The 20993-nt window shown below is 42.3% G+C and overlaps 1 protein-coding gene across 30 annotated transcripts in view; it reads right to left on the reverse strand.

The window, feature by feature from the left end:
- sorbs3 (sorbin and SH3 domain containing 3) overlaps positions 1 to 16765 on the reverse strand; it is a 38120-nt gene extending 21355 nt beyond the window's left edge. For 12 of the 30 annotated variants that reach the window (XR_016484607.1, XR_016484604.1, XR_016484602.1 and 9 more), the window contains exon 1: positions 16309 to 16765. The gene's annotated coding sequence lies outside the window, so the exon portion shown is untranslated. Of the gene's footprint in view, positions 1 to 8299; positions 8477 to 13160; positions 13397 to 16308 lie in introns of those variants that run through there. The other 18 variants (XR_016484605.1, XR_016484599.1, XR_016484597.1 and 15 more) reach the window with 4 other exon arrangements.
- Positions 16766 to 20993: the final 4228 nt, after the last annotated feature.

A 20993-nucleotide genomic window follows, 5' to 3' on the forward strand; every position in this document is an offset into this window, starting at 1 on the left:
ATCATTGTCTACAATAATACCATTACAACTCAGATACAACACAGATGTTAAGACTGCACTAAAAGTAATCATGTTTATGTGAGGGACACTTTAACAGTATATCACACTTGCCAACAGTGTTAATCAGTTAGGCTTTCTGGTTGTTTTCACTGTGGTATTCACACTTCCAATGGCCTTTAGGGCAGGCAGCATTATAGATGTTTGACATCATGTTGGTTTCTCCTGATTCTGTGGCCATTACAACCCTCAGGTCTGGCTGTATGTGGTGCTCTTTGGGCTGACATTCACTCTGAGATCCCATCTCACTGATGGATAACTAGACGTGTGATTCATTGGCATTTTGGACAAATAATATTTCCACATAGGAGGACTGTTCAATCTAATACTCCAAAAGGGCAAACAATTGAGCTCCTTTTTGTTCCTAACACTGCTGCCATTCATGTCTCAACGTCAATCACTGCAGCAATAGGGCTCTCTTATTTCTTCTTTTCATGTATAAATATTATAAATTGTGTTATTACTGGAGAGACATATCTAATCATGATACATGAAGAGGGGGGATCAACATGCATTGACTGTTTTGTTACAGACTTTGTAAGAAAACAGCTGCAGACAAACGTCCTCTCAGTTCACAACAGAACACCGTTACAATATCTGCTCTGAGGGCGGGATTCAGTGAAACAGCCACTGTGGCACACCCACCCACACCGCATAGACATACATGACTTATGCACTGCAAACATGAATGTGTTTATTAGAATAGTATCCTTTAACATTTTCTGATTCACCAAATTACTTCAAATGCACTTCCAATTATGGCAGTAACAATATCACCTCCTTACTGCAGGTTTGAAAGAATTCCAGCCTAGGTACTTTTAGTATCTTTGGCATCACAACAAAAACAACTTTAAGATCCAATGCAGTGTTTTTTTTATCTCAATCTCAAATCATAAGTACCGTATTGCGATTGTTTTCAAATTAAAATGGTCAAAAATAAATAAAAATAGCTTCTTAGCTAAGAGCAATTTCTCAAGCAATAACTTTAACTTGTGATGTCACCAGGCAGACCAAAACTCCATCCCAAAACAGGCTGAAATTTCAGGCAGTCTTTTCAAACAACAATTTTCACAATTTTGCAGTATTACCCCAGCCTCATAGTGTTGAAATATATATAAAACACAGGAATATCATGTTTTTGACTGCGCTGGGCCTTTGAAATATAAAATCATAGGTAGAAGTATCTCCATCAGTATGCGTTAGAAGCACACAAAAAATGCTTCTCCTTTTGTCTGTGCATTTGGCCTCCACCATTCTCCTTACCTAAATGAGTCTGGATGGAGGATGGAGGTCTAACTCTATCAGCCAGAGCTACGCATATTACCACTCATAGAGCACCAAACATGATCCAGCCTAATAAGGCAAAATCAGCTGTGATATCTGGCAACAAATCCTGCTCCAGAACCTTGCTTCTCCCTGGGATATGTTTACTTTGAACTCCCCACACATTCTTATCTGATTAGTAACGTTCAAATACCATGACTATCTCTTTCACATGGAGCAGATTCCTCCAACAGCATTAAACAAAGTCAGATACAATTCTGCTATATGCAATATACTGTATATATGAATAAAAAACACCTGCAAAGCTCATAATGTCTGGTATACCATATAGGGTTGAAAATCCAAGATCAGGGCTGGTTTACTACTAGTGAGGAATGTCAGAGTCTGTCAACTTGACTTTGATGTCCAAGATGTTTCTTGTACTCTGGATGCCATGATTAAGTCACACAGGTATAATTTGGAATGCTCTAGTAATTTTGAACATTTCTCACACATGCAATATCTTATGTCAGATTGCTAGAGCTGCAGTGTGCCTTGTGTAATGCCCTCACCATGTCTTCCAGCATCTGCCTTGTGGCCTTATGGGGCAACAACCAGGCTGCTTTGGGACAAGGAAAGAGGATAGATAATTGAAGAAATATGACAATAGGAGACAGGGAGGATGTCTGTGTGGTAATCCCTCTCACATGGCCTCACACATCTCTGCTCAACAGAACTCATTTCGTCCCTTTGAACTTTGCCAGATGCTTTTCAATAGACTCACATTTCAAGAGAATCGGGTTGTCAATAAATGTGACTTTACCTTTAATACATAAGCAGTTGCCTTCCATTTAATGAGATAATGGTTCACAAACTCAGATGTTAGATACAGATACAGAGATCAGTAGAGACCAGTAGACTAATTAGATTGAGACAACAGACTTTGCAGAGAGAGGAAGTAGGAGGTGGTGTTAGTAACAGTAACAGTGCACTATGATGCAGTGAGACAGAAAAGTGTTAGTCAGCATGGGGTCACTGAACTTCACCACTCCCTGCTGCTGATTCCCAGGAAATCTATGGGACGTTTCCCTCACGGCCCAGAATAGCAACCGTGTAACTGAGTAGAATGGAGACGTACAGTTACATAGGTCAAGGAACCGACTCGATAACTAACAGCAAAGCTGCTGTATGACTATATCAGTGAAGTAGGGTCAGGTAGACAGGGTCAGGGTAGGCAGGGTCAGGGTAGGCAGGGTCGGGGTAGGCAGGGTCGGGGTAGGCAGGGTCAGGGTAGGCAGGGTAGGGGTAGGCAGGGTCAGGGTAGGCAGGGTAGGGGTAGGCAGGGTCAGGGTAGGCAGGGTCAGGGTAGGCAGGGTAGGGGTAGGCAGGGTCAGGGTAGGCAGGGTCGGGGTAGGCAGGGTCGGGGTAGGCAGGGTCGGGGTAGGCAGGGTCAGGGTAGGCAGGGTCAGGGTACGCAGGGTCAGGGTAGGCAGGGTCAGCAATGCTGTGATAATCAAATAAAAAAGCTGTTATGAAAAGCCAAATAGAAAATACAGTATAATTGTATATTTTTTAATCATTCTTTTTTGTTATCTAATGTTTTCCCCTAATGATTCTGGTGGTTTTTAGGCTCAAAATCAAAAAATATGCTAAGAATGCTACAAAACCATAGGAAAGGTGTCAAGGTATGCATGCTTTCCATTCAAATCCATTCAAATTGTTGACGGGCGTGGTCGTTCCTGACTAATTTGGTGCTTGCATCCCTTGAACTGAACAAAGGTAGCGAGCAAGTAAAAACAGTCTGACGAATGGACACTGTACTGCACCTTCTAGGCAGAGTTCTTTTGCCCATATTAATCTTTCATTTTTATTGGCCAGTCTGAGAAATGGCTTTTTCTTTGCAACTCTGCCTAGAAGGCCAGCATCCCAGAGTTGCCTGTTCACTAGTGCCCACAAAGCTAAGGACCCTGGGACTAAACACCTCCCTCTGCAACTGGATCCTGGACTTCCTGACGGGCCAGCCCCCAGGTGGTAAGGGTAGGCAACGACACATCTGCCACCCTAATCCTCAACAGGGGGGCCCCTCAGGGGTGTGTGCTTAGTCCTTTCCTGTACTCCCTGTTCACCCACGACTGTACTCCCTGTTTACACTGCTGTTACTCGCTGTTTACTATCTATGCATAGTCACTTTGCCCCTACCACCATGTACAAATGACCTCGACTAACCTTTACCCCCGCACATTGGTTCGGTACCTGTACCCCCTGAATATAGCCTCATTACTGTTATTTTTTGTGTTGCATTTTTTTTAAATTTAATTTTATACTTTAGTTTATTTAGTAAATATTTTCTTAACTCTATTTTCTTAGAACTGCATTGTTGGTTAAGGGCTTTTAAGTAAGCATTTCACGGTAAGGTCTACACTTGTTGTATTCAGCGCACATGACAAATGAAATTTGACAACATCCTATGATGCATTTGATTAATCAAGCTTAAATTCTGTTTTGATGAGACACTTATTTGATGTTTTGAATAGCATTTTTCAGTCATTTTGATTGTTGGACATTTCATTAGAATCTTATTATGTATGTGTGTGTAATAATATTTCACATAATAATAATATTATTTTGTGTGTGTGTGTGTGTGTGTGTGTGTGTGTGTGTGTTTGCAGTGCATTGGAAGTATGTAAATCTATTGTGAAAGGCTATGGAGTTTGTGTTGTAAATTATACTGATTACATGTGTCCATATGTTGTTTTTTTAGTGACACCTATTAGTTGTTTGGTTGTAACTGTGGATGCTACATCGGTCTATGGCTGAGCTGAGTTAAGCAGTGTTTCATTTCGTCGGATGATATAAAATATGATGCCATCGTAGACTATCGCTTGTGTACAATATCTTTGCTACATTGGTATTTACATTTGGTGAAAATTGTTTGTCAATCTCAGTTAATAGCCTATGTCACTCTGGTTGTTGGAGCGATCTGTCGTATGGTTCATCAAGGTTTATTTGTGAGTAAATCTGTCTTTGATAATAGCTAGTGCAGCGTTTCCCAAGCTCAGTTCTCGGGACCCCAAAGGGTACATATTATGACTTTTGCCCTAACACTACATGGCTGATTCAAATGATCAAAGCTTGATGATTAGTTGATTATTTGAATCAGCTGTGTAGTGCTAGGGCAAAAACCAAACTATATTAGCTTTCATCGTAGCCAATAACGTATAGGGACATTTTTCATATATTTGCTTTAATCTTCAATCCCATAAATACCTTTTATTACAAGAAGGTGTTTCACAACAGGATTTCTCTAAGCACCAGTATTTTTTTATGGTCAAATGTTGCAATAGGATGATCTCATGAAAAATGAGTTGGCACTCTGTTTCTCTGTCACCCAGATTTCTCCTCTGCTCCTCTCCTCCTCTGCTCCTCTCCTCCTCTTCTCTGCTGTAGGAGGCCACTGGGTAAAAACTGGTTGAATCAACTTTGTTTCCACATAATTTCAACAACAGCTTTCAATATGATGACATTGAATCAATGTGAAAAACTGATTGGATTTGGAAAAAGTCATCAGTGTAAAGGTGGTGCAAGCTCCCGAGTGGTGCAGTGTTATAAGGCACTGCATCGCAGTGCTAGAGGTGTCACTACAGACCCGTGTTCGATTCCCGGCTGTATCGCAACTGGCCGTGATCGGGAGTCCCATAGGGCGGTGTACAATTGTCCGAGTTAGGTGAGGGTTTGGCTGCGGGGGCTTTACATGTCATTGTAAATATGAATTTATTCTTAACTGACTTGCCTAGTGAAATAAAAAGGCAATGTTATTTTTTTCCCCCCAAATATTAACCTACATCCATGGTGAAATGTATTGTTGAGTTCACATTGAATTCATGTCAGTTGACAACTCAACCAAATGTAACGTTGATGTTGAAATGACATCTGTGCTCAGTGGGGGTTTTCCTGTGACTCGGCCCAGCTCTGACCTCTTCCACATCACCTCCACCAACTCCTCATCCATTGCATTGTTCTCCCAGGGAGTATGGTTGTCAGGACAGTGACAAAATACACCTCATGAGTTGTTGTTTTGGTTGTCGCGGTGGCGACCCCTGAACTTCTGCTACCAACTGTATCACCACAACAGGCAGCCTGCCAGAGCCCCAGCAGGGTAGAGGGAGAGTTTACAGTCAGTTGGAATAACAATAGAAAAACTTGTCTTCATGCCAAACATCATGGAAACATTTTTCGGCTTGAAAGAGAATGAACGAAACTCAACAATTGAATTGAAGCATTGATTCACACAATTTAGACATTTTTCATGTTATTTGACATAAACCAAAAAGTGCAGTTCACGGTAGTATCATATAGGGCTGGGAATTGCCAGGGACCTCAAAATACAATATTATCACGATACTTAGGTGCTGATACGATATGTAGTGCAATTCTCACAATTCCATATGTATTGTGATTCGATACTGCAATTTGATGTTCTGAAGAGAGCGCATGAGGGTAAAGAGAGAGTATGAGAGAAAAGAGAGAGTATGAGAGAGATGAGAGAGCATGAGAAAATTAGTTTTGATCAGTCATGGAAATAAAAGTGCTGAAAACATGTTGGCTCACTATTTAAAAGAAGATAGAGAACAAGCTATAAGCAAATACAGGAGTTTGTTGTAGGTACATCTGACTAGCCAGATTTAACACTATCTAGCAAAACATTTTTATAATATCGCAATATATCAATTTTTCCCCCATCACTAGTATCATAGCTTGAGTATAGTGAAATTGTTGTGCAAAGTCACTTTATGGATAACTCGATTTGACACCTAAAAAAGTCCCTGCAACTAATCAAACTAGCGACATCCTCTCTATTCATTGTATTTCTATGACTGACCACCTCCATTGGCCTCTGTGTGAGGGGCTGTGTTTGGCAGAAGGAGCAGGTTAATCATTGACTCCATAATGTTGTTCCCAGCCATGAGAACGGATCTAAGTCCTGCTCAGAGTTAGACTAATAAGGACAGACCAAAACACCGACATGTCTGCTTAAAGTGGTCAGTTTGTTTGTTTGTGTGTTCCTGTAGTGTAGTGCAATACAGGTCCTGAAAACATATTGGTTTTCTTTAATATCAGACAGCATAAACATCCCTTCATCTGCATGTATCCTTTCATGGAAATATATATATATATATATATATATATATTAATTTTTAAACATTTGGGCAAAAACTGATTGAATCAACTATGCTTCCACATCATTTCAACCCCAAAACTCTATGTGATGACATTGAATCAAAGTGGAAAACTGATTGGATTTTCAACCAATCATCATCGTAAGGGCATTTTGTCTTTTTTTCACCCAACTTTTAACCTAAATCCAATAACATGAAATGGTTTGTTGATTTCACAATGAATTCCAGTTAGTTGAAAACTCAATCAAATGTAAATCAAAACTGAGGTCTGTGCCCAGTGGGCCATGTCTGGTCTCGCACAACTACTCTCCGGATGAGTAGGAGGCAGGTAATGCCTTATCAAATAATCTCACACAATGTAGTAAATTCCAGGGGATAAGTTTCGTACGAAAGCAATAAACCTGAAAAGACCGTCAATATCTTTTTGCTTGAACAGGATGTAAGATCATCACAAATCCTTTTCAAAGACCTGAGGGGTGACTCATCATCAGGTTGTTATTATAAAGATGTTCTCTAAAGTATCCTACAAGGTTAATCACACACTCCTGCCTTGTCTCCAGACTGCAACTTGGCCCATGTGAACACACAGCCGTAGACCATACAAGGACCTGGACCAGGCCTGTTTATGACACGCGTTTATTGAGCGATACACACATTTATCAGAAGGAAACTATTCTGCCTCCTTGTATGGTGATCCCTCCCCTCAGCCTGCTGCTTGGGGGAGACATGGCTTCAGTGTTACTTGTCAATGGAGATACTACGTGTTCCCTGCTAGATTAGATGCTCTTCATCAGACATACCATAGCCTCACTTTGAGGGGGCCGCTAATAATATGACGGCTGAACCAGAGAGTGTTTGGAGTTTTCAGAGAGGTTACTGTACTCACATTAGGGCTCATGCAGTGTTATGAAAGGTAGTTCAGCCTTTACACTCCTTTATTTTTGTAATTATGATTGATACGATTATTTTTTTTCAGTGAGTATAGGCTGTGGTGATGGAGCAAGAGAGATCTCAGAAGAGCTCAAAGAGGATCAGTGCAGGGTGTAGAAATCCTCCTGACATCCATAATAACCCCCAAGGTAAAGGGAGAACATGTCTGGAGCCAGTGGGCCCTGTGTTAGGGGCAGTGTCCCAGGGAAGTGTCCCTGACAGGGATGTTTATTTCCACATGTCACATCATGGGAATCACACCTCTATACAGAGTTAATAAGAAAGCCCCCATGATTACAGTACAGTATTTCCAAACCCGTGGGCAGAGCAGTGAGTAAGGACCATAATAACACAGCCCCCTCCTCTCATGCCCACCCTCTGTGTTCCTGTAATGTGACAGGGGGTGCCTCAGAGCTGCCCTCTCCTCTCCTCCACTCAATCATCCACATGCCACAACTCAGACTGCTACTCTAGGACAGTTCCTAAATCACAGCATTGACGTCATCACTGAGGGTAGCAGAATAAATCAGGCTCTTTTGTCAGAATGAGACAGCCTTAACGTAAGTATATTTATATTGTACTGGGTCTCGCTGTATGGCCATCCTCTCAGTTTACTGAGAGTCTCTAAAAGAAACCACGGACAAATTCCTGGTCTACCTCACCAATCCTGTGAAGCAAGTAAGCAAGGAGCAGACAGGCCGACGGGCAGGCGAATCAACTCTTCAATAAAAACAGAGCAAAGCACAACCACGTGATTACATAGTTACATAGTTAGTGCAAAATATCTGTCTGGCTATATATCTGACAAGTGTATCTCATGCTATGTCATCCTACAGTCCTGCCTCATCATAGGAAAAATGTAGGCTACTCACCTCTGATGCAGAATCCCAGGGAACAACACACCTCTCAAAGTCCTGTCTGCTCCGTTGTGCATGTAAGCCCAATATGTTGTGGGCAGTCACTCTCTACTCGTGCTCTCTCTTTCCCGCCCGCCCACCCTCCCTCCCTCTCTCTCTCTCTCTCTCTCTCTCTGGACTTGCTCCGCCTGTGAAGGACTTCCCGGTTGACAGGCATAGCCATGGCAACCCCTGGGCCGTGTTCAAAAGGCACCCTCCTCTTTGCTTGTCAGTGTGGGGCTCCTTCAATGAAGAGGGCCCATTGTTGTGATGAGGTGATATTTCACAGCGCAGGGTTAACCAAAGGGGAATGCAAATAGTTCATCACCTCCACCTCTCCAACACCCCACCCTATCACACACCTCTCTCTCTGTCGATTTCTCTCCCATGACTCCCTCTCTTTTGTGCTGCTGTTTGTTTGTGTCTGTTCTGCAGGCATATACAGGCCAGGTCTCTGTCCAGTCAAAGGGATGGGAGTAGAGAGGAGGGGAGGGGAGAGAAAGAGCTCTCTCAGTCCAGGGGGGTTCTCTGATGATCCTCTGGCATCATTAGTCTTTTGGGGGGTCCACCCCATGTATCCTACTGACACTGGAGCCACCACTAGACCCTAGACAAACAGACAAAGCTGGTCTCTCTCACATCCCCTGCCCTTCCACACATCACTGATATCCAACTACAGCACGTTAGTACGATGACTAAAGAGAAACTATATGTGAGGGTAGGTGAATCAATTTTAATATGCTTCAGCCACTGAACATAAATGTTTCTGTCACATGTTTCTCAGGTACTGAGTTAACCTTTACACGGCCCACGTTGCAGGTGGTAGTCCACTCACCTTTATTGCACTTTCCTGACAGACCAGCTATAAACTAGAAATTATTTGATAAGCTGTGTGCGGATGCGTGTGTGTGCGGATGCGTGTGTGTGTGCGGATGCGTGTGTGTGCGCGTGCGTGTGTGGAAGCCCCTCTCCTTGGCCAGTTCCAGGTTGGAATTGAAAGAGTCAACTCTTTTTTAATAAGTCAGTGGTCTGGCTTGGGACACTGAAACTCAGGCAAATACCAGACAGTATCCACTTACTGAGTCTTCACCCCTTCTCTGGAGGTTGTTTTTGCTAAAGGAAAGCAGAGTTTTTTAGCCCTAGGAGAAGAAACGGTTCTGGATAGTTTGGCCTGTAGTGGAGTAGGCTATAGGTCCCAGTTAGGGAAGTCAGGCAGGCACAGTCCCCCGCTGTGACCCAATCCTGCACCCTGTCACTCTGTGGCTCAATGAGGTGCAAGAGGGGATCGCTGCTTTGGCCGAGGACCCAGCACCTCTCTCACAAACACTCCCCCTAACTCTTCTCTCCTTCTCTCTCCCCTATACACATACATATCTTTCTCTCTCACTGCGATCTTGCCTGTACCTCCCTCCAATGAGAAATACTATATTTGGAGAGGTGGGAACTGTAGCTTGTTTCACTATCCCACTGAGTTCATAGCATGGTTTTTGTAACAGTGATGGGATCTTAATAACTTAACCCTAGCAACTCTCAAGCTCTGTACCAGACTGGTAAATCCCACCTAGCAACTTTCAACTACAGCAAAACACATTCAATCCTGTCCTGTCTCAGTGGTATGTCACTATGTTCCAGTATGTTTCTATCAAACCCTGTCCAACCTCAGTGGTATTTTCCTGGATGTTCCAGGATGTTTCTATGAAACAATAGTGTGGGTCATTGAAATCCCAAATGCCAAGCCAAGTGAGTAAATACATCATGATATAAATCTCTGTCACATACCAGTGAACTACCTCACTTGATGATGGCTATAGGCTGCATACTTTTACTACTGCTTAGGAAAAACATTTCCTAGTAAAGCACTAGACTACAGTATCTGAATTTATAGCAAAAATAGAATCATGCATTTGGAATTAAACTATCAAAACTGCCCATAAAAGGAACTATTTGGTTTCCATCAAGCCTTTAAGATTTAATACATAGTAGTACAATCCTATTACTAAGTATTGCTGAACACTGAAAGACGTTTAATATAAAAACTCTCAGTTCAGCTGGTTTATCCTTAGGTGACCTTTGCCTAAAAAACTGTCTCCCATACAGCCTAAATGATCATCACTGTCTCATATACAGCCTAAATGATCATCACTGTCTCCCATATAGCCTAAATGATCACAACTGTCTCCCATACAGCCTAAATGATCACCACTGTCTCCCATACAGCCTAAATGATCACAACTGTCTCCCATACAGCCTAAATGATCATCACTGTCTCATATACAGCCTAAATGATCATCACTGTCTCCCATATAGCCTAAATGATCACAACTGTCTCCCATACAGCCTAAATGATCACCACTGTCTCCCATACAGCCTAAATGATCACAACTGTCTCCCATACAGCCTAAATGATCACAACTGTCTCCCATACAGCCTAAATGATCATCACTGTCTCATATACAGCCTAAATGATCATCACTGTCTCCCATATAGCCTAAATGATCACAACTGTCTCCCATACAGCCTAAATGATCACCACTGTCTCCCATACAGCCTAAATGATCACAACTGTCTCCCATACAGCCTAAATGATCACAACTGTCTCCCATACAGCCTAAATGATCATCACTGTCTCCCATATAGCCTAAATGATCACAACGGTCTCCCATACAGCCTAAATGATCACCACTGTCTCCCATACAGCCTAAATGATCATCACTGTCTCATATACAGCCTAAATGATCATCACTGTCTCCCATATAGCCTAAATGATCACAACTGTCTCCCATACAGCCTAAATGATCATCACTGTCTCCCATACAGCCTAAATGATCACAACTGTCTCCCATACAGCCTAAATGATCATCACCGTCTTCCATACAGCCGGACACACACTGAGTGAACAAGACAATAGGAACACCTTCCTGATATTGAGTTGCACCTCCTTTTCCCCTCAGAACAGCCTCAATTCGTTGGGCATGGACTCTACAAGGTGTTGAAAGTGTTCCACAGGGATGCTGGCACATTGTAACTCCAATGCTTCCCACAGTTGTGTCAAGTTGGCTGGATGTTGTTTGGGTGGTGGACCATTCTTGATACACACGGGAAAATTGAAGGTGAAAACCCAGCAGCGTTGCAGTTCTCGACACAGTCATACTCCGTTCAAAGGCACTTCAATATTTTGTCTTGCCCATTCACCCTCTGAATGGCACACATACACAATCCATGTCTTAATCGTCTCAAGGCTTAAAAAGCCTTCTTTGACTCATTTTATCCACTTCATCTACACTGATTGAAGTGGATTTAACAGGTGACATCAATAAGAGATCATAGCTTAAATCTGGATTCACCAAGTCAGTCTATGTCATGGAAAGATAATATTTTGTACACTCAGTGTACAATGTGACAGTGTTCTTACAATGCCTTTCAGAAGGACACAACAGCACCATGGGGGTTGTTGGTTTGTTTTGCTTGTACACAAACCTTTGGTGACAGCGGTCGGTCCATCTCCCAACCCTATGAGCCATAATCCTGACTGATGGTGAAGCCCACCATTCCCATGCATACCTCTGCTTAGACTCTACTTAGAGGAATGCTCTTCTGAGAGTTAACCTATGATAAGAAACCTCTATTTCGTTCTCTCTATCAGCACTAAGATGCACAGCACTTATTCACCCTGAGTATAAGAGTAGAGGAATGAACACAAGAATATATGCTTGTGGTGGTTTGCCCAAAGAAGAATCTGAATAATCATTATCCATTTGGAGCTCTCAAGGTTATCTACTACTAGGATAAAACAACCCAGCTAGGGCTTCCTGAGTGGTGCAGCAGTCTAAGGCACTGCATCACAGTGCTTGAGGCGTCATTACAGACCCAGGTTTGATCCCAGGCTGTGTCACATCCAGCCGTGACCGGGAGTCCCATAGGACGGCGCACAATTGGCCCAGCGTTGTCCGGGTTAAGGGAGGGTTTGGCTGGGGGGGCTTTACTTGGCTCATCGTGCTCTAGCGACTCCTTGTGGTGGGCCGGGCGCCTGCCGGCTGACTTCGGTTGTCAGTTGAACAGTGTTTCCTCCAACACATTGGTGCCGCTGGCTTCCGAGTTAAGCGGGCCGGTGTTAAGAAGTGCGGTTTGGCGGGTCATGTTTCTGAGGACGCATGACTCGACCTTCGCCTCTCCCGAGCCAGTTGGAGAGTTGCCGTGAAGAGACAAAATCAAAATTGTGGAGAAAAAAGGGGGTACATTAAAAACAAGCTAAACAGAGAACAAGCACCAAAGCCATAGAAGTGGAAATGATAGTTAAATTACTAGTAAGCCCTTCACATACGGGATGGTAACAAAATGATAATGATAAAACACTGGCATGTTGAATGAACGAATGAACAAATTAACGTATACAGTATGTGTACATGAACATGTACAGCATAACCAGAAGTGCAACACTGAAGTGGTTTCATTCAGCATAGCTCTTAGCCCAAAACAACAGCCATGGAAACAGCAGAAACCTGTTTTTCCGTGGAGTTCTGATTCCTATCTGCTCAACCATAGACAGTGAAAGATAGCTCCTCCCTAACACAATGTTAGAACTCTACCAGAACTACTATGCTGTTACTGTTTAACAATATTCAGACAAAAAGTAATTGACACACATGGAGAACTAAAGATAAACAGAGTCCCAGTTCCCACAGTTCAAGTGTATAATCCTGTCATTATGCTCCTGATCTCTTCAGTCCTCTAAGTGATAGAGCAGAAGAGAGAGAGCAGGAGTCTCACAATATGAACTGTTTTTTAGTCTTGGTGTGGAGCACCAGAGACAGACAGAGAGAGAGAGAGTTGTACTTACAGAGCAGTGCAGGCTGAGTAGAGAGGTGTTCTTGAGAAAGAAAAAGAAGGAGGGAGGGAGAGAACCACTGCTGCTCTTTCTCACTCTCTCCAGCCAACAGGGTGTCTTTTATCTTCTGCGAGCTTGAGTTTGAATGTTTTTTTTTGTGTCAGTGAGTGACTGTATGTGTGTATGTATGTGTGTGTGGGTGTGTGTTTGAGCATGCACCCCCCCACTCCACTATACAGCGACTTTGTAATAGTTTCCATCTGCAGCTGGAAATAATAGAAATCCCCATGCAGGCACAGCCTCAGTGGCACCGACCTTTTGTGTTCCATGAGCAGGAACCGAGGAGGCCATTTCCATAGCCATCTAAATAAACAGACTTTTGTTTGAGATGGATCCAGTAATAGTATGGTGCTCCATTCACAGTCTAAGGCCTGTGTGAGCAGCCTGGTATCATAAACTAGACTTGACATAGTAAATGTAAATCTGACTTGCATGAGTATGATATGTTACTTTTGGTGTGGTTACAAAAGACAGAACGTTACTTGGTTGGGGTGGATGGGTGGGAGTATAGCGCGAGCGTCTAGTAACCCAAATGTGGAGAGTTTGAATCTCGTCATGGACTACTTTAGCATTTTTGCTAATCAGCAACTTTTCAACTACTTACTACTTTTGAGTTACTTTGCAACTACTTAACATGTTAGCTAACTCTTCCCCTAACCCTAATCCTAACCCTTACCTTAACCTTTTTAGCTAACCATTCCCCTAAATCCTAACTTAACCCTAACCTAAGCCCGAGCCTAGCTAACGTTAGCCACCTAGCTAGAATTCGTAAAATATCACACGTTTTGCAAATTTGTAGCATACAATACGAATTGTAATTTTTAACATACAGTGGGGGGAAAAAGTATTTAGTCAGCCATCAATTGTGCAAGTTCTCCCACTTAAAAATATGAGAGAGGCCTGTAATTTTCATCATAGATACGCTTCAACTATGACAGACAAAATTAGAAGAAAAAAATCCAGAAAATCACATTGTAGGATTTTTTATGAATTTATTTGCAAATTATGGTGGAAAATAAGCATTTGGTCACCTACAAAGAAGCAAGATTTCTGGCTCTCACAGACCTGTAACTTCTTCTTTAAGAGGCTCCTCTGTCCTCCACTCGTTACCTGTATTAATGGCACCTGTTTGAACTTGTTATCAGTATATAAGACACCTGTCCACAACCTCAAACAGTCACACTCCAAACTCCACTATGGCCAAGACCAAAGAGCTGTCAAAGGACACCAGAAAAAAAATTGTAGACCTGCACCAGGCTGGGAAGACTGAATATGCAATAGGTAAGCAGCTTGGTTTGAAGAAATCAACTGTGGGAGCAATTATTAGGAAATGGAAGACATACAAGACCACTGATAATCTCCCTCGATCTGGGGCTCTACGCAAGATCTCACCCCGTGGGGTCAAAATGATCACAAGAGCGGTGAGCAAAAATCCCAAAACCACACGGGGGGACCTAGTGAATGACATGCAGAGAGCTGGGACCAAAGTAACAAAGCCTACCATCAGTAACACACTACGCCGCCAGGGACTCAAATCCTGCAGTGCCAGACGTGTCCCCCTGCTTAAGCCAGTACATGTCCAGGCCTGTCTGAAGTTTGCTAGAGAGCATTTGGATGATCCAGAAGAAGATTGTGAGAATGTCATATGGTCAGATGAAACCAAAATATAACTTTTTGGTAAAAACTCAACTCGTCGTGTTTGGAGGACAAAGATTGCTGAGTTGCGTCCAAAGAACACCATACCTACTGTGAAGCATGGGGGTGGAAACATCATGCTTTGGGGCTATTTTTCTGCAAAGGGACCAGGACGACTGATCCATGTAAAGGAAAGAATGAATGGGGCCATGTATAGTGAGATTTTGAGTGAAAACCTCCTTCCATCAGCAACGGCATCGAAGATGAAATGTGGCTGGGTCTTTCAGCATGACAATGATCCCAAACACACCGCCCGGGCAACGAAGGAGTGGCTTCGTAAGAAGCATTTCAAGGTCCTGGAGTGGCCTAGCCAGTCTCCAGATCTCAACCCCATCTCAACCCCATAGAAAATCTTTGGAGGGAGTTGAAAGTCCGTGTTGCCCAGCAACAGCCCCAAAACATCACTGCTCTAGAGGAGATCTGCATGGAGGAATGGGCCAAAATACCAGCAACAGTGTGTGAAAACCTTGTGAAGACTTACAGAAAAGTTTGACCTCTGTCATTTCCAACAAGGGTATATAACAAAGTATTGAGATAAATTGTTGTTATTGACCAAATACTTATTTTCCACCATCATTTGCAAATAAATTCATTAAAAATCCTACAATGTGATTTTCTGGATTTTTTTTCTCATTTTGTCTGTCATAGTTGAAATGTATCTATGATGAAAATTACAGGCCTCTCTCATCTTTTAAAGTGGGAGAACTTGCACAATTGGTGGCTGACTAAATACTTTTTTGACCCACTGTTTTATACAAAAAGGGTGATGGACATCCACAAATGAATACATACCATACGAAACGTAACATATAATACTAAATGGACTGTCTCGGATTTACGTACAGAATGAAAAGAAATGCTCTGAAAAAGGTTGGTGTGAGAGAATGAGATGCAGATTTGCTAAACTAAACCTTGAGTCATAATGTAAGTTGACACAAAGCAATGCAATGCTAGGGTTGCTATCTCTGCACGAATACACAAATTCAAAATACAGACCTGGGCTCACACTAACGCACTTAGTCACACATTTACATGATATACACATGCCCAAAGCTGGAGGAGAAGAATCAGTGTTTCCATGGTCTGCTCCAAAAACAGCAATCCCCATGCTGCAAAGGCAGGCCTCTCTTGCCCACCCAGTTTGGGAAGTAGTGTGTTGCAGAGGAAAGTACTGTAGTATGTTGCAGGACAGCAGTGTAAAGTGGACACATTGGTAACTGCTTTCTACTTTAGAATATCAAACATGTTGAAGAACAAGAAACTTATTGACTGTGGTAGTGGTTGGAGAAATTACCTTTAAACTGTTGTAATGACAGCTGTTATGACAGCAGTATAAACAACCTGTTTCTCAACATAAACAACCTGTGCAGAAGTAGAGATAATCTGGTCCAGAAAGTATACTTACAGTACAGGTACAACGTTATTCCTCCTGTTTCGCTTCACAGAGTTCCTTAGTTTTGTTGTTATTCCTGACAACCTGTGGTAGAGAGGCTGGCTGGCCCCTCTGTCTTACCCAGCGTCTGACTCAGTCCTCAGATATTCTTCAGGCCCATGGTGGACTAGTGGATTCCTCCTCTCTCTGGCTCTCTCTATCTCTCTCTGTCCTGACTGCAATCCAGCTCCGCTCTGCCATCCAAGATAAATATTTAACAGCCTGGCTGTGCTGTGAGATCAACAACCCTCTCTGTTCCCCTCCCTCCACATTATCTCCTCATGAGAGAAAACCAACTGTTCCAGGCTTCCAGCATCATGTCACCTTACCATCAGCTGAGTCACACCAACCATAAATTAAGAAGAAAGGTGTATAAGAAATTGATATTTAGTGGGTTATGGCATTGGTTTCAATGTGGCTCAAGTCACACAACTGTTTGTATTAAACTTGTGGCCTGTGATCTGCCTCTTGAATTTAGAAGGTGTAGCCTAGCTCTTCATTAACAGTGTAACACTGCCACTTAGTGGTCAGATTAAGTATTTACCCAACATAATTTCCAACATGTTGCCTAAAGTAGAAGTTACGGGTTAGGGTTTAGGGTTTAGGGTTATGGTTATGGTTATGGTTGAGCCAGGGTGTTGACATGAAGCTAAGATTAGGGTTGGGGTTAGCGATTTTTGGGCCCATTTCAAAATGCCTTTGAGGGCCCCCCCATACCCCACAAAAGAGAAACATGTCCATGGACATTATCTGCTTTGATTATTATTATCCCACAATTGAAAATAACTCTTTCAAAACCTATTTTAGAAGAGAAATTATGCTGCCACCATAATACATGAAAACACAGAGGGTTCCAATATGTGTTGTGTTGTATTGGATTTGACCCAAACTGGTAGTTTTTCATTTTGGCCAAAAAGTAAGAATATTTGTCTTGCAGTGTTAGTTAAAGGCCTTGTTGCAAAAATAATGAACGATTTGGAGTGGATTTTTTTTAAACACAGGCTTCCTCCTTTTAACTTTGGCATACAGGCCAGTAATGTGGAGTGAATACAATGTTGTTGATCCTCTGTATTTTCAAGTATTGTGGTGGCAGTGGCAGCATCATATTATGGGTATGCTTGTAACCGGCAGGGACTAGCAAGATTGTCAAGATAAAAAAAATTCAATGAGCAAAGCCCAAGGAAAAAGTTTGAGAAAAACCCTCTGTAGTTGTCACGCCTGCTCCCGCTCCCACTCTCTGATGCTCGAGGGCGCCAGGCTGCCCATGGTTACGCACACCTGTCACCATCATTACGCGCATCAGCACTTCATTGGACTCACCTGGACTCCTTCACGTTTTTGATTGCCTGTCTATTGCCTGTCTATTCCTCAGTTCCATCCCTGTGTCAGCATTAATGTCGTTTTGTTTCCCCTGTCCAGACGCTGTCCGTGTTCTGTTTCATGTCGGTTGTTTATTAAATATTCACTCCCTCCGCTTGCTTCTCGTCTCCCAGCGTCTGTCCTTACAGTAGTCTTCTGAAAATCTAAGACTGGGATAGAGTTTTATTTTTCAGAAGAACAATTACATAGATTTGAATGCCAAAGACACACCAGAATGGCTTTCTAGGAGGTATTGAGTGTTCCTGAAGGGCCCAGAATCAGTCCTGACTTAAATCTGCTTGAAAATCAGAGACAAGGTGTGAATATTGTTGTTCATCAATGATTCCCAACCAAATTTATTGAGCTTGAGCTATCCCCCTTTCCCTATGAAAGGATACCTAGTCAGTTGTACAACTGAATGCCTTCAACTGAGTTGGGCAAGGCTTGTAGAATTGTAGAATTTGGCTGCCAAAGTGTCACGTCCTGACCATAGAAAGCCTATGTTTTCTATGGTAGAGTAGGTCAGGGCGTGACTAGGGGGTTTACTCTAGTTTATTATTTCTATGTGGGGTTCTAGGTTTAATTTTCTATGTTGGGGTTTGTGTATGATTCCCAATTAGAGGCAGCTGGTAATCGTTGTCTATAATTGGGGATCATACTTAAGTTGCATTTTTCCACCTGTGGGTTATGGGATATTGTTTGAATGTATGTGTTTTGAGTTAGTGCACATAACATCTCTGTAGTCACGGGTCATTGTTAGTTTATTGTTTATTTGTTTTTGTCATTGCTAAGTTTCACTTTATTCATTAAAATTATGTGGAACTCAACATACACTGCGCCTTGGTTCGACCATCATTATTACGAACAACGTGACACAAAGATGCTTCCACCAAGTATTAGCTCTGGGGTGTGAAGACATACGCAATCAATACATCTTAATTTGATATTTTTTCTTAATTAAAAAAATCTACAGTTTCCTTTCACTTTGAAAATGTGGAGTAGATTGTGTAGATCCTTCTGAAGAAAATCCAGTAATCACTTTTTAGTAATTTGGACACAGCCCTTAGCCATGGTATATTGGCCATATACCATAAACCCCCGAGGTGCCTCAGTAAAACATGTTTTGTAATACCCGTGGTATACGGTCTGATATACCACAGCTGTCAGCCTTCAGGGCTCGACCCACCCAGTTTGTAATTCTGATTATAACATTTCTTTACAAAGACATCTGATAACACAGAGTTACTGGGTAGATGTGGGTGATTACCTGCATGGCAACATACAGTCGCTAGTGACAGTTACTTGCACAGTCTTCACATTTTGCCAATCAGAAATACTATCTCATCCCTAAATGGGCAAATTTATATGCCTACATTTGCGCACAGGCCAAGTAGATATAGGCCTACTTCAATGCATATGCATCCTTACTCAACATTGACAAGAGCACTACAAACAAAATACAATGACTAAATTGACAGAACTTGTAAATGGGATTAAAAAAAACTAAAGTTCTTTCTCACAAGTGTAGCATACGTTGTGCACTCTGCAAACAATGTGTCCATTCTGACAATGATAATGGGAAGACTGGAATAATAATGTTAAATGCATTAAAATGAATGACCATAATCAATGTAACAAACATTGTAGAGTCGAAATGATAGGAATTAACTGTACATTTACTACTGGTGATATATGTAATGGGGAATTGATATAAAATAAGTAACAATTGAAAACAAACAATTCACACAGAGCCCCAGCTGTTTTGAGCCCCACCTGTTCAGCTAAAATATATATATAAAAAAGTTGAATTACAAAATTTGCCCACAAAGGACCACTGTGCCACCTTCCTGTTCAATTGAGCACAGTACAACAAGGTGAGTCCAAAAATGTATTGTATGCTGCTGCATAAATGACTTAATATGCCAGGGAGATATGTATACTGTAGTTAAGAAAGTAATACTGATTGTATGTTGTGTAGTAAGCTGTTAGTAGCCAATGTGCCTCACCCTAATAATTTGGTCCCTTTTCCACTGTTCTGACTTGGTGGTGTGCCTATAGCCTGTTTTAGAGAAATGTAATCATAGAATATTGTAAGAGGTTTCATTGTCTGCTTATATGCCCCCTTTATTTATCCTACGGTTCTGACTTGGTGTTGTCACGGATCCCTCCGGAACACCTGTCCCCTATTTCCACTGATTAGTATTTGTATATATGTGTCCTTTGGTTTCCATTTGGAGGGTCAATTATTGTTACTATGTCCGTTGGTGAGTGTGAGTACCTGTGCTGTGTGTTTTGGCTTTCGTGCCATTGTGGATTGCGCAGATGATTACAGGTCTCATCCTGTGTGTTAAACATTTGTTCGAGGTACTCCTCGCTCTTTTGTTTGGGTTTCAACCCTGTGTTTTTGTATAGTGTTTGTTTGGTCTTCGTCCCCGTGCCTTTACACGGCACGCCGTAATTTGGGTACAATAAAAAAAAACTATTACACATTCCTGCGTCTGTCTCCCGATCCTTCATGCCAACTGACAGGTGTACAGGGAGTATACTGTAAGAACGGCCCATGTTTTCAATTCTGTTGCTGTACATTTCGAAAGTGCAGAACAAATAGTTAAATTGACTACGTCCGTCCTAGCTCGCTCATTCATGTCTTAATCGGAATCATGGATTGCCTCTTATTCGCTCGCCGTCCCCTTATACCATAGTTTGTACATCTCAAAAAACACATTTATTTAAGAAAATCAGCCATAATATATATGTTTTTTTAAAGGCAGTAAATGAGTCTGAATGAAGTGTTTTGCTGCCAGACAAGGCTCCGCTGATGGCCAGTGGTGTTGTGGTCAGGTGTTGGGACTGCTGTTGGGACTGCTGTTGGGACTGCTGTAGGGACAGTTTTGTGTAGACCCTAGCAGTTTGTGGGCACCGTTTGTCAATGTTGTAGTGCAATTAATGTATTGTTTAGTGTTGTGTAGTGGCTTTGCTGGCATGCATCCCAATATGTTTTGGGGGAGCTTGCCAAACCAAGATTTACATGCTAAAATGGCCACTGGCACAAATTGGCAGGGAGAGCACATTCTGAAGAGAGAAGTGCATTGTGCATCTGGGCGCATGGTCAATCAGACGTCCGCGTTGGCCATGCGGCATTTATGGTGATACGGCCTCAGCAAAAGTCATGGCAGGAATGGCCTCATTAGAAGTCAGGGTATTAATACTTATTGCCCTTCACAGAGCAGTGCAGAGCTGTTGTCAAGGAAGTGAGTTTGTGTTTATACAGGATGTACCGCCCCACCTACCATCAACCA

Source organism: Oncorhynchus mykiss, chromosome 11 (assembly GCF_057628025.1).
Source record: "Oncorhynchus mykiss isolate SJ-2025 chromosome 11, ASM5762802v1, whole genome shotgun sequence".
Taxonomy (NCBI): domain Eukaryota; kingdom Metazoa; phylum Chordata; class Actinopteri; order Salmoniformes; family Salmonidae; genus Oncorhynchus; species Oncorhynchus mykiss.